This window comes from Pleurodeles waltl, chromosome 11, assembly GCF_031143425.1.
Source record: "Pleurodeles waltl isolate 20211129_DDA chromosome 11, aPleWal1.hap1.20221129, whole genome shotgun sequence".
NCBI classification, from domain to species: domain Eukaryota; kingdom Metazoa; phylum Chordata; class Amphibia; order Caudata; family Salamandridae; genus Pleurodeles; species Pleurodeles waltl.
In genome coordinates, this window is record NC_090450.1 from 937331890 (window position 1) to 937344421 (window position 12532).

At 44.2% G+C, this 12532-nt stretch overlaps 1 non-coding gene across 1 annotated transcript; it reads right to left on the reverse strand.

Moving 5' to 3' along the window:
- Positions 1 to 4065: 4065 nt before the first annotated feature.
- Positions 4066 to 4205, reverse strand: LOC138266707 (U4 spliceosomal RNA). The gene has a single exon (XR_011199640.1). It is a non-coding gene; the product is annotated as a U4 spliceosomal RNA (small nuclear RNA).
- Positions 4206 to 12532: the final 8327 nt, after the last annotated feature.

Consider the following 12532-nt stretch of genomic DNA (forward strand, 5'->3'; position numbering starts at 1 on the left):
GATTTTAAAAGGCAAGCCCACGAACGAATTAAAGTGACTGACGTAACATGGGTGTGGCTAAAATCCCCCTAAAGAGAGATTAGAAGAGGGACAAAGCAATTTGCGCTCGCCCCTAATGAGTGACACAGCCATCACTTGTTATACCTTCTAAACCCATGTAAAGGGTTTCTGTGTTATGTGTATTGTAGCTTTTCATTATCTTTTTGCTCTTTGCTTGCCACTTTTCACCTGTAATTTAGCTGCTTCTTATGTTTCCTCATTCATTTGCTTTCTGAGAGACCTTTTCTTGTATTATGAGGGTTTGCTGTTTCCCGGGTTCACTTGCATAATGTGAACTTTTTCCATCTACTATTTGTTTTTATCCTTTTCATTTACACAGTGACGTGCATGGTATTTAGAGGGGTACATTTTAAAATAAAACAAAGGGTCATAATTAAGAGCCCCTAGCGCCATTCCAACCCCACATTAGCGTCATTTGTTTACGCTAATGTGGCATTAGAAGGAATAAATCGCTGCGCCATTTTACAAAGTGGCGCAATGCATGCATTGCGTCACTTTGTAACCCTTTGCACTACATTATGCCTGCACCAGGCATAATGTACGCTTGGGACACATTCCCCTATTAAGTGGGCCGAAAAAATGGCGCAAGGAAATCTAGATTTCCTTGTGCCATTTTTATCTGCACTTTTAACGCCTGCTCAGAGCAGGCGTTAAAAGGGGGCATACCATTATTTATAATGGGCCCCTACGTACTCTGTAGAAGTAGCGCCAACATTTTGGCACTACTCCAGCAGAGTGCATCAATAGTGTAAAAAAAAATGACTCAGTTGCCACCGACCCTGCGCCATGGTGCACCGTATTTTAAATATGACGCACACATGATGGTGGTACGGGGCGCTAAGGGGCGCAAGGAAAGTGGGGCTGCACTAGGTGCAGAACCACTTTCCTTAAATATGCCCCAAAGTGTGAGTTTGACAACTGCATCAATAAGGAAACACAGGTATTACATCCTGCAACATATTTTCTCAGCCAGAAGACACATGTAAAACGGTGTCCCAAGGCAAGAGATAACGTGAGCAAAGAAATAACAACCATGAGCACGAAAATAAAAGACTAGAGCCCAGATTCTCAAAGGTTTAGCGTTGGTTTAGTGTTACTTTATTAGCGCTAAACCAAAGCGAAACTTTTTTGGGTATTCACAAACCAACACAAATAGGTATTTGCATTGGTTTGTGTGGCAATTTAACGCAACGCAGCGTTAAATGCTGCTCTGTGTTACTTTGCGCCAAGGGGGGCTTTACATGCATGGTACATGGGCATACCCGCGCTACCATCCATGCTTCTGTACAGTAAGTCTGATTCTGAAACATAAGAAGAAAGCGTTTAGTGCCAAAAATTAACACATTTGAAAAGCAGGCACAAAACAGACAAATGCTTTCATTTCTCCCTGCTTTTCTGACTTTGCATGTGTGCTGCACTGATAGCACACAAAGTAGTAAAAGCATTTGCACTTGTCTAGGCTTTGTATTCTGATTAGGAAGGATACCTTCCTGTACAAAACCTATGCTAGACTCACGCACACACCCTTGCACTTTGGCCCTAAGGTGTGTGCGTGGCGCACAGCAGCTGAAATCAACGCCGGCACTAAGGAGAGGGAGGAGAGTGCCTTTTCTATGTGAATTTGGCACTTTCCTCCTCTCTCCTTGTCATGCAGCGCAGTGCAGCAACTTTGGGGCATATTTAAGAACCCCTAGTGCCACCTTAGTGCCACAATAGCATCATATTTTTACGCTAAAGTGACATTTTCCCCAGGCCATATTTACAAAGTGGCGCAATGCATGCATTTTGCCACTTTGTAACCCCTTGTGCCACATTATACTTGCGCCAGGCATAATGTATGCAAGGGGGGTTGGCAAAAAAATGTTTCAAGGAAATCTAAAAGATTTCCTTGCGCCATTTTTTTTGCACTTTTAACACCTGCTCAGAGCAGGCATTAAAAGGGGTCACACCATTCTTTATAATGGACCCCTATGTGCTCTGCACGAGTAGCGCCAAAATGTTGTTGCTTCTCCTGCAGAATATATCATTAGCGTAAAAAAATGACGCTATTGCTCCCTACCCTGCGCCATGGTGCGCCATATTTTAAATATGGCGCACAAATGGTGGTGGTAGGGGGCGCTAAGGGGCGCAAGGGAAGTGGTGTTGCACTGGTTGCAGCACCACTTTACTTAAATCTGGCCCTTTGGGTGCTGTGCTACCTACCAGAATCTGGGCCTAGGAGCGCATGTGGTCTCAGAAGCAACATTGAAGTGAACTTTTCTGCTTGGTAGAAGCAAAGGGTCTAGTTATTAATAGCGCTGACGGTGCAATCAATCCAGGATCAATACATTTAGGGGGCCACTGCACACCACATGCTGTTTTTAGAGGTGAGCTCAAAGCATTCCATCCTGTGTTGTAATCTCTCTTTGGGCTTCAAACAACACCCATGTCACGTCAGTCTCTTTCATTGATTCGTGGGCTTGCCTGTTAAAATCTGCTTGCTTTCATTAGTGAAAGGCATGCATAAGTCATGCCTTTTCCGGTGTTTAGCCCTCCTCGAGCGCAGCGACCAAGTACTGAGGGGCATATTTATACTGCGTTTGCGCCGAATTTGCGTCGTTTTTTTAGACGCAAATTCGACGCTAAACTAACGCCAACTAACGCCATATTTATACTATGGCGTTAGACGGTTCGGGCGCCAAAGTGCCCGGAGTGTGCGTCATTTTTTAGCGTGAACCCCTTCCTTGCGTTAATGATATGCAAGGGAGGCGTTCCCGTCTTAAAAAATGACTCCCAGGCCTTTACGTGGTATTTATACTCCCGGGCAAAAGAGACGCCCGGGAGTGGGCGTGGCCAAAAACGGCGCATTTGCGCCGCTTTTTAACGCCTGGGTCAGGGATGGCGTTAAGGGACAAGTGGGCTCAAAATGAGCCCAGAGTGCCCTCCCCTGCCCCCAGGGACCCCCCCTGCCACCCTTGCCCACCCCAGGAGGACACCCAAGGACGGAGGGACCCATCCCATGGACATTAAGGTAAGTTCAGGTAAGTATTTTTTTATTTTTTTTTTGTGGCATAGGGGGGTCTGATTTGTGCCCCCCTACATGCCACTATGCCCAATGACCATGCCCAGGGGACAGAAGTCCCCTGGGCATGGCCATTGGGCAAGGGGGCATGACTCCTATCTTTACAATGATAGGAGTCATGTTGATGGGGGATGGGCGTCGAAAAAATATGGCGCAAATCGGGTTTAGACGATTTTTTAGCGTCAACCCGACTTGCACCATTTTAAGACGCCCTAGCGCCATTTTCCCCCTACGCCGGCGCTGCCTGGTCTACGTGGTTTTTTGCCACGCACACCAGGCAGCGCCGGTCTGATTGCGCCGTCTAACGCCATTCCATAAATACGGCGCCCGCATGGCGCTTCAGAATGGCGTTAGACGGCGCAAAATTTTTTGACGCTAAACTGCGTTAGCGCAGTTTAGCGTCAAAAAGTATAAATATGGGCCTGAAAACATACGAGGGTCCACGTTTCCCGTCTGATTTCTTGACTACTTTTTGTCTTTTTTCGCAGCGCGATCTCGCTTGGCAGAAGTCGAGCGCTTTGCATGGCATCGACCCTGTTACATAGCTAATTGCACTTTTGCCGGTTACGTAGATAATTGCTCGAGCTCAAGCAAACGCGAGACCCATTACATTGCGAGTGCTTGTTTTCAAAGCTAACAAACTAAAGTGATTTAAAAAAAATCACATAAGTTCTGCTTGAGTAGTGAGCACATATTTCAAGTTTAGATTCGACCTCCGCCTGTCGGAAGAGTCCTGCATTGCACCCAACTCCACCTCAGAACTTGAGCCCATCTCAGAGCAGAAAGGATGCAGTAAATCAGGGAGACAACCAAACCCATACATTTCACAAATTCACTTTACGAAAATATAAAGAGAGATAAGCGCGTAAACAACAACATTTAACTTCCACTCTAAACACGTTGTAGAGTTTTACTGATAACTATCTTTAAACATCCAAGCTCAGTCTCCTTGGAGACTGTCAAAAATTGCCATGTCGACTATATTGCAAGTCTTCATGACGGGGTATTGGGTAAAGTTTTCAATAAGCAATAATCGCGCCTCGGTTAGACCTCATTGGCTACGATACTGCCACTGCGCAAAGCTAACTAACACTATATATTTGCAAGTCGCCCTTACATTTAAGTCCTAAGACACTTACAGCGATGTAAATGATAGAAGTACAAGTCATCCACGAAGATACATAAACCATAACGAACAAACTATGAAGTTCTAACTTTCCGCTTTCTTTTATCACCTGGCCTTCTATCAAGTCTTAGGTTCGCGCAAAGACTGCTGGGATCCCGTCTCTTATTACCGTATTTTTCTGTGGGCTGTGCCCTCCCAGTTACAAAATGAAATCGTATTTTGTCATGGTAACTGAAGAGGGACTAAAGCGAACCCTGGTCAAACCACTGGCTCTTCTTTTATGACAAGCGCTGGCAAAGCCGACAGACTCTGAAATGAAAAGAAAGATGCGAGCAAGAGAAGGTATATTAAAGCTAAGTCTACTGTCTTAGTCAGTGCTTTGTTTTCGATGTCCAAAGACTGCATTTTCACTGACTGCCAAAAGAGGTTCGTGCACAGTTGCATCCTAAATACAGACTGCAAGAGCTCCCACTCCAGTCACAATATGCAGTTTAGACACAGTTCATTTCTGGAAACTGATGTTTTTTAAAATATTGTTTTAATCTCTTTCTGTTCTTTTACGTTCAGGATTGCACTTTCATTCTGAGGTTATTAAGGGATGGGCACCAAGGAGGGTCTCTCAGGGAACAGTACTCGTGTTTGATTCTATTTGAGGCACCAGCGACTATGATCATGCATGCTACTTTATTAAGTATTTATTAAGCAGCCTCCACCTAAGTTACTCAATAAACACGCCGACTACATTTCCCAACAACAAAAGGAAAAAAAATAAACACAAGAATCAACAGCCCACCATTCATGTTCAGTAGTCCCTATGGTGTCCCATGTAGACCTTTACTCCTTCCTAAGTCGCGTATGCTAGCAGCTAGACTCCCTGAGTCTGTGGAAACCCCATGTTCCAGCTTTGGGCTTGTATGTAAGAAGTCTATGTTTTCAGTTGTGTCAGGCTAGCTTGTTCGGTTGAAACGAGACAAAAAATACAACTCCCAGAATGCCCCTTCTTGCTATTGCCAAGGCTAAGGTTTGAGCATGGAGTTATTTAGTATCCTTACATACGTATGTCTCTGTACTACTCAGTCCAATGTTACATTTGAGCGAGAAGTCTATACACACCCTTCGTTTTGTTCTCTGAATGCAGGGTACACCTCTGTCTTCTTACCCGCAGCTCTGCTAAGGTTTCTCGAGTCCACGCGTGATGTTCTGCTCTAGACCAGGATTTTTATTGGAATTCTGGGACTTGTAGTCTTGTTTATCCTATTATAAAACATGACTTCAAGTCTCAGAATTCAAAGGGAAAAAACCTGGACTGGAGCAGCACATCACACATGGACCTGGGAAATCTGGCTGCTATGAACCTGCGAGTCACTCCCTTTCCTTGGGATTTAGCAAACATCTTGTTCGAAATCTCTTTTGGGCGCAGGCTCCTTGGAACCCCAGGCCCTGTTCTCCGAATGCAGCTCCGTTTCCCTGGGCTGGCCTCTCTGCATAGCTGCCAAGTTCCCAGGTCCATTCGAGATGTGCTTCCCGAGGTCAGGTTATTTTCCCTTTGAATTCTGAGTTTTAATCTCCCGTTTTATAGTGGAAGAAACAAGAATATAAATCCCAAAATTTAAAAAAAAAACTGGATTGGGGCAGCAAACCACACACGGACCTGGGAAACGTGGCAGGGCTGTCATTGGTAGTCTCAGCTCACTCTCTAGTCAGTTAATGATTCCACATTTGTTTTGTAAACCATCACCTCTCCACCTCGCAGAATTTATAATCTACTTTTGGGAGAAGGCGGTGGTGATAGGGGAGAAAAAGTTTAATATTGAAAAGGCCGCACCACAAGGCCCATAATTAGGGTGACCACCTGGCATCGAGGCAAATTCTGGACAGGTCTGTAAAAAATTCAGGACAAAGGGTCAAAATTCAGTGCAAAAAATCAACAGCAAAAGTCAGTTTTACAGACACATCTAAGAGAGGCCATACCTTGTTACTTTATCAGTGAATTTATTTACTCTTTTGTTTACATAGCTGTTTCTCTGTGATCTTTTTGTGTTTGCCTCCTGGTATGTTACATTCATGTCTCACATTACATCCTTGTTCAGTAGTAAACTAATGCCCTTCAGCACATGTCAAGGCCATTACCCCAACCCAAATCTACCTAATCTTTCTTGGAGAGAAAGCAACAGCAAAATTGTGATTATGTTTCTAAACCTATGACAAACAGTTTCGGAAACATTAAGGTAAGTAACCTTATCCTAGTTTTAACAAGTTGAACAAAAACATCTAGCTCACCTCAACCTCCAATGGACTTTTACCCTAAAAAAAGTGAATGAGGCAGAGCAGATGGTGTGGGCAACAGTCTCACACCTTATGTCAGGATGTGAAGTACCTACAACTTGTCTGTAGTCTCACAGCACTAGAGTGCATGTCCGGGACTCTACATTTATCTCAGAACTGGGAGCCTGGACTACCAATCAAAGATAATAAAAGAGGAGGATGTAATCTGGATCAGATGGGAGATCCACAACCGATTCAAAGGGTTGTTGCTATGAACCGGATAAATAAGGAAGAGAAGAACAAGGTGGGACAATTCCCAAAATCAGACAAGATGGGTCCACCAAGAGTATCGGAAGGTATTGCATACCTGAGGAGTTGTCTCTGCAGACAGGAGAGAAACAGAAAGGCACTGTCATGTAGTTGAACAAGCAGCACATACCGACCCTGGCAAACTGTTCTGGTGCAATGGTCCGCTGTTGGTGCTTCTGAAGGGTTAGCAGTGGCCAGACCACTTGCAAGGTTGTGCAAGGCAATTGCCCACTCTGTCCATGCCTTACATTTTGCAATTGAGCAAAAGCCAAACTAGTGATATGGCTTATCTCTAAGTGTCAAAGTACTCATAGAATCTTCAAAATATTTGGGATATAAATTGCACAAACAAAATGTAAGAACATGAGAAAGATATAAAATGTAGTGTTTCTTTAACATACAGTACTGTTTTCTCCTTTATATACAATTAGACCTCAGATTACACTGGGAACTAGTTACCTTTTGATACATAGGGCTTAATATCTTCCATTTCCCTACTGATTTGCATCAGGTAGCTCCTTCCACTCTAAATCTACCCATGACTGCAGGTGGATTAGGCCTTCTGGACTTAAAAACGCTATTACTTAGCTTCACAGGTCCAACGGGTGGCTCACTGGCTGTCTGCCCACCCCCTGCATAAAATGGGGTTCGTCCGTAAAGACTTTAAGGAGGGCTTATTGCACTGCTCATTGTTTCCTACTGACCATTCTACGGATCACAGTCTGGGGTTACCTGCACAGCTTTCTCATGCCTTGCTAGAACCTGTAAGCTCACTGACACAAAGAAACCCTGTGCTCTTGCACTACCTTTCCTAGGCCTTCCCACTCGCAAAGTATGGCTGCGCTCAGAGCAACTCCATCAGTGGCATGCTGCAGGAATCTGAAAATTGGGGGATTTTTTCTGGACGACGAGCTACTAGATTTCCAAACCCTTGTGTCAGGCTACCATCTTCACCCGGGTCAACTCCTTAATTACAAAACACCTTAAGCAATCATTAAGTGCCCTATTTCATATCTGCTACCTAACACTAACCCTACATGATGTGCGCCTGAAGTTCTCCACCATAGGGACTGATGGCAAACTAATAAGATGGGTGTGCAGACCTTTCCTGCAACACGGAGACCACTCCAGGGCTTTTCGTCATACCCCCTGGTAGATTGATGTGGCCAAACCTCTGCAAGATATGGACTGGACTAAAATACTGAACTTTCACCACAAAGTATCCCGCGGCTGCCACTTTAAGTACATTCATAGAGCTTCCCTGGAATGCATTCCGCCCTTTGCTTGCCATTGACTTTGTGGTTTGTAACTCACATTTCGTTGCTTTCAATTTGCTGGCTTTATTTGTTTAGGCTGTCCAGCTTGAGTTTGTTCCTTCCCTTGCCCAAACCTTATTTACAGTATCCTTCAGAGTGCTCCCTTTCTGTAAGCAGGCCTGTAAATCTTGTTCTTATCTCATCACATTTGCTGTGCATTTAGAGGACAAGGGAAAATGTCAGGGTCTGTCTTAGGTGGGAGCTTGGTGTTCAGTTTTCTTTCTCTGACTTCAAAGTGAGAGGATTTATGTAACAATCTTGCTGGCTACTGGGGTAGGAAAGAGTTTTTTCTATCAAACAACAACATTTAAATGAACTGTGCAAGGATTTCAGAATATATCAGAATTAGGAACACAAATAAAGCACATTTCTGTTAATTCTGAACTTAGCTGGAAACAAATACCTTAATATAATTTAAAATAAATAATTACACTAGGTGATGCAATTTCCACACACCGTCTGTTTTATTACAAAAACTGTATTTCCGTGCAAATGTAATGGTCATTTCAATCAAAAATGTGTTGTCTGTAATGGCAGTGTGTTACCACACCATGCATACTCCACTCCACTCTACTCTGCACAAGTCCACACCACTGCACCCTACTCTGCGCCACTCCACTTTACACCACTCCTTGCCACTGCACTCTGGGACACTGCACTCTACTCTACTCTGAACCACTCCACTCTATGCCACTACGCTCTATGCCATTTCACCTCTGTACCACTTTACGCCTCTCTACACCATTGTGCTCTGCACTTCTGCACACTACACCACTCCAGTCTAGGCAACACAAATCTACCCCGCACAACTCCACTCTATGCCACTCTGCAACACTGCACTGTACACCACTGCACTCTCTGCCAATACACTCTATGCTAATGTACACTCTATGCTAATGAACCTTGTTATGTAACACTCAACTTTAAGCCCCTGCACTCTTCACCAGTACCCTGTATGTCTCTCTAATGTACTCTGCACCACTACACTCTATGCCACAGCACTCTACATCACTTTACTCTATTCCGTTACACTCTAAGCCACTGCACTGTACCCTGCACCTCTCCACTGTATGCCACTGAAGTCTACATCACTCTGCCTCACTGCACTCTATGTCACTGCACTCTACGCTAGTGCACTCTACACAACTGTACCATATGCCACTGCACTCTACTCTGCACCACTGTACTCTTCCACTGCTCTCTATACCACTCTATTCCATGATACACCACAGCACTGACACTCTACTTTGCAACACTGCACTCTCCACCTCTGTATTCTATACCACTCTACTCTGTACTATTGCACCCTGCATCAATAACCTCTCCGCCACTGCACTCTGTCACTTTTCTCTGTATAACTCCACTCTACGCCACTGCACTCTACAGTACTATACTTTACTCTGCACTGCACCACTCTACACTACCCTACTCTGCACCCTTCTACGCCACTGCACTCTATGACACTCGAGTCTGCTGTGATCTTTACATCACTGCACTATGCACCACTCTACTTCACTGCACTCTCTGCCACTCTATTGTACGCCAGTCTGCTCCACTGCGCTCTATGCCACTCTACTCCGACCCACGCTACTCTGTGCCACTGCACTCTACGCCAATGCACTCTAAAGAACTGCACTGTATGCCACTGCACTCTACTCTGCACCACTCTACTCTACACCATTGCTCTGTATGCCACTCTGCTCCACTTAACACCACTGCACTGACACTCTACTCTGCGCCACTGAACTCTACACCACTCTACTCTGTACTGCTGCATTCTACACCAATACACTCTGCACCACTGCACTCTACGCCACTTTAATCTGCATCACTCCACTCTATGCCACAGCAATCTACAGCACTATACTCTACTCTCTACTGCACCACTCTACGCGACTCTACTCTGCACCACTCTACACCACTGCACTCTATGCCACTCAAGTCTACTCTGCACTCTACACCACTGCACTTTACATCACTATACTCTGCCCCACGTCACTCTATGCCACTGAACTCTAAACCACTGCACTCTACACAATGTACTCTAAACATCTGCACTGTACGCCACTGCACTCTACTTTACACCTCTGTACTCTATGCCACTGCTCTCTATGCCACTCTACACCACAGCACTCTCACACTCTACTCTGCAACACTGCACTCTACCCCACTGCACCCTACAGCACTATACTCTACTATGCACTGCACCACTCTATGCTACTGTACTCTGCTCCACTCTACACCACTGCACTCTATGCCACTCAAGTCTACTCTGCACTCTACACCACTGCACTACACACCACTCTACAGCACACTCTGCCATTCTATTGTATGCCACTCTATGCCACTGCACTCTATGCCACTCTACTCTGTAACACCCCACTCTGCACCACTGCACTCTACTATTCACAGTCTAATTTATGCCTTTGCATTCTGACACTGCATTGTATGCAGCTGAATTCTGTGCTGCTGTATTCAATGCCACTTCACTCTACACCACTATATTCTGCAGCACTCTACACCAATGCACTCTATACCAGTCAAATCTACTGTATACCACCCCACTATATGCCACTCTATGCAACTCCACAGTATGCCACTTTTAAACACAACACTGTCTGCCACAACACTCTATGCCACTCTTCGCCATTACACTCTGCGACACTCCACTCCACTCTCCTGTATGCCACTAAATTTTAGCCATGCTGAACAGCAGCCACTCTGGTGTATAAAAAGGCTAAAACACATTGGCAAAACCAGTAACTCTTGCGTAGACGCAACCTATTGGCTTTGCCAATGTTTGTTAGTACTATGAGGTGCTTTGGTCCCTAAAAGCACTGTGAATGCGTAAGTCCTTATTTTAAACATGCATTACACACAGCATACTGTAGGCTGCTACAAAATGTGCAAATACATTTAGGATAAATTAACAAAAGCCCTTCTAAAATACACATTCCAATAATATACAGATTATACCTAGTGCAAACATTTTTTATAACAGTCCATTAAAACCACACACTCCACAGCTCACCTTGGAACACACAGTACCTCTCTAAAAGAAAATACTTTGCCTTCAGAAATTGTCAAGTGAGTCCTTTGATTAAAGACAATACAGGCTTCCAAACCCCTTTGCATTTGCTGATTTACCGGTTGTGCACAATTGCATTTCTTTTGGGAAGGAGACTCCCTGGAAGGAAGGCCAATTTCTCATCTGTCTGCCCCACCCTAGGGTTCAGAGCACAGGACACTCCCTGCCCTCACATCAAGCTGAGGAAACTAAACTGTCCTAATTGCATTTGTTCTTTGACTGAAAGGCTAAAATTACGGACAAATGCTGTCCGTTAAGCCTTTCATCACGGACAATGGAGGACGGAAGAGCTAAATTACGTGCAGTCTTTGAAAATTACAGACGGGTGGTCACCCTACCCATAATGCAATCAGAACCGTACTAAGAATGTAACATGGTCGCGAGAGAGCCACATGCTTTTATCCTCGGGCAGTGCTTTTAAATGGAAAAATAGAAGTGCAGGTGCTCACTCTTTAGCGTACTTGTTTGCTCGTGAGAAGTGCCAGTACTTTCCCATTAAATGTACTGCATTAGTGCTGAGAAGTGCAGGTACTCTCCCTTTCTAATTAAAGAAGAGCAGGTACTGAGTACCAGACAGTACCTGCCCATTTAAAGCACTGCCCTCAGGCTTCTGAAATGTAAGAAATTGCACAGCCTCTTAATAGCTGCTCATTTTATGTCCAGTTTGACTTGTACATCCGAGGGCGTGCACTGCAGTTCTTCTGGGTTAGCAGTATAAGTTTACCGATCTCTGAAGAATGGATGTCTAAGTTGGCCACCCTGGGATTTGAACCTGAGACTTGCAAAGAAAAACATGCAAATGTTTGTGCAAGACCTTAACTCCTTCAGCTATGAGAAATTAATAAATCTAAATGTACAGAAAACTTCTTAAAACTTAAATAAATCATTTGCCCGAATTCCTTGGTCAACTAGCGCTTTGCTTTTTATTAATTTTATTTTTTTATTATTTTTCAATGTGCAGGGCAATACAATATTAATCATAATCATAGAAAGAAAAGAAGAAAAAACACTGCATCAATAATGCTGTCAGAGAAGAGAGAAAAATTAGTATCGAATCTTATTGCACAAATCTCCATAAAGTGCTAGCGCAAAGTGTAAACAGACCATTTATTACATCCCAAGAATGGATATCAACCGGGCTACTTGCCCATATTTCCCCAAGATGCCATCGTAAAATGCAGATAGACAAAGTGTGTCATATACTTATTCGTGGTTATTGCTTGTTAACCCATTTAAACACTGCAGACCAAATTCTCTGTCCCTTTTGTCGTTTCTTAGCCTCTTTGAGCCTATAGAGGCCAATCTTC